This window comes from Solanum dulcamara, chromosome 3 (genome assembly GCF_947179165.1).
Source record: "Solanum dulcamara chromosome 3, daSolDulc1.2, whole genome shotgun sequence".
Taxonomy (NCBI): Eukaryota; Viridiplantae; Streptophyta; class Magnoliopsida; order Solanales; family Solanaceae; genus Solanum; species Solanum dulcamara.
The window spans coordinates 66,001,519-66,005,956 of record NC_077239.1 but is presented as its reverse complement, the minus strand read 5'-3'; the positions used below and the strand labels follow the sequence as shown (position 1 = coordinate 66,005,956).

The following is a 4,438-nucleotide window of genomic DNA, read 5'->3' as shown; positions in this document are numbered from 1 at the left end:
AAAAATATGCTTGATACATGTTGACTCTACACGGTGGGTTAGCCCTGCCCCTGCTTGTGGTGATTTCTAGATCTTCACTGCTTTAACTCGTCATATGAGACGTGATGAGGTTCTTTGTTCGTATTGCTGATCTTTCGGGAAAGTGAAAGTTATGTTAGGAACAACTAATTCAATACCTATAGACTGCATTGAACGCAATGAAGAAGCATGGGTTTTCCCAGTTTTTCCTTCTCATTGTGATGTATTATATATAGATAGATATATAGGGGACTTTTGAGTTCAATCCCCAAATTTTGATCAATATGCGTCAGACAAGTTGAAATGGAAGTCCTTATATTGCAGTGTATGTAAATTAATTTCAGCCACAGTTGTGTGAATACTCTCTGTTTTATTACTCTCATCTGTTTCTCTTTTTCGTCCGTTTAAAAAGAATGCTACTTTCCATCTTTTCGTTAACTCTTTAATTTCTACTTTCTACATAACATGTATATGTCCTTTTTACAAGAGATGTTCATTTTCACACATAAGCTCGGATTAGTACTATAGCAAGCTCAATTGAGCTCACCTTGGCACTTGTTTCTCTTGAACAAATGAATACAATACAATTTGGTGAAAGTTCCAGCAGCGGGAAGTATGAAGTTAATGCATGTGAGGGAGACGGATTATTTTTATAAGACACCCTATGGTATTGAAAGGAAATTACAAAGCACCTCTTTGTGATACAAAAACTGGTATATATACTCTAGCTCTCTAAGTTCTGCTGTTAGTAGGATAATTAAGGAATGAAAAAGCCCTTATGAGCATCTCAAAAGAAGGAAAACAAAGTTCAGTGGTTTATAGGGAAATATACCATGCTCGAGCTTGGTTCTACTGTAACAAAGCTCGATTGAATTCGTATAGGTACTATATCAAATTCTTTGTTCCTGTAACTGAAGTTCAATTTTCTTTGGATAACATACCACTTTCTTCCACAAATTTAAAACATTCTTCACCACACTTTCTTCTTCAATGCGAGGCAAAAATAACAAGTTATTAGGTTGTCAATTTCATACTGTTGCAACTTTTAAAATTTTCTGACTGGATACTGTGCAAAAAAAAAATTACTCAGTCATGTGCACGTCATAACGCTAACCACAAAATAGATGCGGCATTTTCGGAAGTGCGAGAATTTAAAGCTAGATGCGGAAAACAAAAAAATCCATCCTGACAAATGAATTTATAAACTTTAGAAATTAATAAGTGCGTTCAATTTGAAATAGAGACAATTTAACTGTATCACCAATCTAATATAAAATAAGCTTTCTCCCACTCTGTAAGGGTCCTTTTTGCAAGCTCCTCACTTACGAGTTGTAGTGACTGATTCTTTCCATCAAAAGCTTTTATTTCTTTAAATTGACTATGCCAAGGTGTGCTTCCATGAGAAGTAGAATAACTCAAATTCTTCATATACATTAAATGATTGATGAAACGTGTCACTGTTTCAATATTTGAGAGTAGGTTGAGTCTCCTTGGATGACAACTCCATAGCAAAGCATCCACAAAAGTTGGGCACTCTATAGCTTGATCAATCCATAGAATATTGACATTTAAAACGTCCACCCACGGTGGGGAACCTATGTGGTCCATTTGCAAATCTGTCATGTTAATCTCGGCGCAATTGAAAAATTAAAGGGTAACTTGAGACCAAGAGGATGAATTTGATAGAAACTTCCTCAACTTACAGAACCATGCAGCATTTAAACTGTTGATGCATTGAACAATGATTTTTGTGTGTTCTAATCGGCTTGACTCTCTTGCAATTTTAAGTTCAGGAATTTGATTCCCCTTATAGTCAAGTGATACCAAATCCGGAGCATCAATCTCCAATATCCCGCTATATTGATGAACCTTCAAGACCTTCACGGAATCCAACTTGATCTTTAGAAGCTTCATTGTCAACCCCGAACAATATTCAAGGATGAAAGAGACAATCAAGGGACAGCTATTAATTAGAGTCTGAAGCATGTTTTCGTCTAATGTTACATAAGATAGAGAAAGTTTTCTCATAAAATTGCAATTCACAATGCTACTGGATAACGAAACAGGCATAAGAGTACAACCCTGCAGCACTAATTCTCTTAAAGATTTTGCTGCCAAGATTATTAAAATATGCGCCGGGTATGATGTAAAGTTAAGAAAAGGCGTGCCATTTTAGACACCTTTACTAAAGTTGACATCAATTTTCACTTAAACACCTTAACTAAATTTTGTTCATTTTAGACACCTCAAGTAAGGTATCGATGTGTCATTTTAACATTTTTTTTACAATCACTCAAATATCTAAAGTGTGTGTAATGCACTTGTCAATGATGTGTCAAAGTAGTCAGTTAAACGAAGACATGTGACATATATATCAAAAATAATTTTGAAATAATGACTTTTGAATAGAAAAAAAAGTGGCCATTAACTTGATGACATGTGGCAGTTTTTACCCAAATAATAATTTTTTTAAAAAAAAGAAGATATTCATCACTTTTAAAAGAAAGTGATTTTCGAAAAAACAGTAAAAAACTCACCCCCACCTAGTCGTCTTCTTCACCCACCCCACCCATCGTCTTTTCCACGACTCTACCTCCACTCAGCCCAACCCCACCTAACTTAAATTGTGCACTTCACTTGTCATTTTTTGTCATCTGAAAGCAGTCAATTTAAGAATATATTAACTTTATGTGCAGAAAAAGCATGGACGAAGGAGATGGTGGTTGTTCTGATTGTGTTTGGCACTTAGTCAGTACAATTGCTGCTAGACTCTTGGGAAATCTAATGCTTATAGCAACTTTTGTGTAGATTGCACCATTTTCTTTTCCTTTTTAGTTTTCCTGCCCAATGACAATGAGAGTACAAAATCAAGGTCCAAAGTTATGGAGGAAAACGCCAAGAAGATGGAAAATCAACTATAAAATTACATGACAAATGATGTAAAAATGGACGATTTAGGTCGAAAGCTTGATATTCTGATGAATTTTGCCTAACGATGATGGAATTTTTTAGAGTGCTCCCATTGAAACCCAGTCTGAAAGGTTTGATTTTGTGAAAAAATTAAAGCTTGGAAAATGGTAGCTAGAAAATGGAGAAAAAGAAGAACAAGAAAAAAAATTAAAAAATATATATATTTTTAAAAAAGTTCTTCACGTGCTCAAAATGGGTACAGCACACACGATGTGTCAAGTCAGCACAAAGTATCAAAATGACACATCGGGCCTTATTTGAGGTGTCTAAAATGAATAAAACTTAATTAAGATGTTTAAGTGAAAATTGGTGCCACCTTTAGGGGGTCATCGATGAACTCCGCCTTAAGAAAAAGATCTTTTACGCCATTCTAAAGTGTAATGTCAAGCCACTTATCGATCAGAGGGAAGACTTTAGAGAATCTGCCACGAACTCTAATAATTCATACTTTTCTATAGGGATTTTCCCCTTCCTATATCTCTCCATGATTGTGTCCACTAACAGTGAATAATCCGACTTTGTATCGCCTTCCCAACAAATAACAGTGAATTCCAAGTTGGGAAGAGTTGACCACGCTCGTAACCATGTTTTGGAGAGAATGCTCATCTTGGATGCTTCTTTAAAACTAAGAAAAGAGAGTATTTTTTGAATGAGACATTCAGGCAATATGTCAGCCATGGTCGTCGTGAAGGATCAGATCACAACCCTAATGTTAATGGAAATTTATATATTTAGTTTTACAAATACGGCACTTAAAAAAAACTATTCTAGGATAACATGCCTTTGGAGGCAGCTTAGCTGATGATGTTAATGGGCTGAGTACTTTGGGCTAACCCACTAACACACATTTGTAAATCTCTTCTTTTATTTAATAAATCAGACCCAATGGGTCCTTCATTTAAAAAAAAAAAAAAAAAAAGTGGAAGCTATGTTACAATTCTTTAATTTATAGATTATGGTTTCCTTAAAGCAAAAATAAAATAATTTTTTTTATAAGAATCCTACTTGTAATGTAATTTGTCCTCCTTTTCTATATCTATCTACACTTACCTGTCGTCCCTTAACTCTTTACGGTATGCACCTGTTGCTTTGTTAACTCTTCACTGGTGTGCCTAATAGCAACCCTTGGGCAGCATACTGCGAAGATAATATGCAACTTGGACGATGGAAGAACTATAAAAAGTGTGTGAGATCTCTTTGGTCTACCGAATCATCTGTCGAGTGGATTATAACAGTTGTAAGCATCTATCATTTCCAAGTCGAATATGGGGTATCAGTTCCCTCTTGTACAAGTTCAGGAAGCAACTAATTGATAGAAAATAGCAAATAGAACGATGAAGAATGCAGGAAGAAAAAAAACTGATTACTGCGAAACTCTCTGATGTTCAATAGCAACATGATAAGTCATCATATAGACTTTTACAAAGTCTTTTCTGTTACGCATATACAC

The 4,438-nt window shown here is 35.1% G+C and overlaps 1 pseudogene; it reads right to left on the bottom strand.

Annotated features, from left to right (window-relative positions):
- Positions 1-1,240: 1,240 nt before the first annotated feature.
- LOC129881693 (putative F-box/LRR-repeat protein At4g00320) lies at positions 1,241-3,666 on the bottom strand (annotated as a pseudogene).
- Positions 3,667-4,438: the final 772 nt, after the last annotated feature.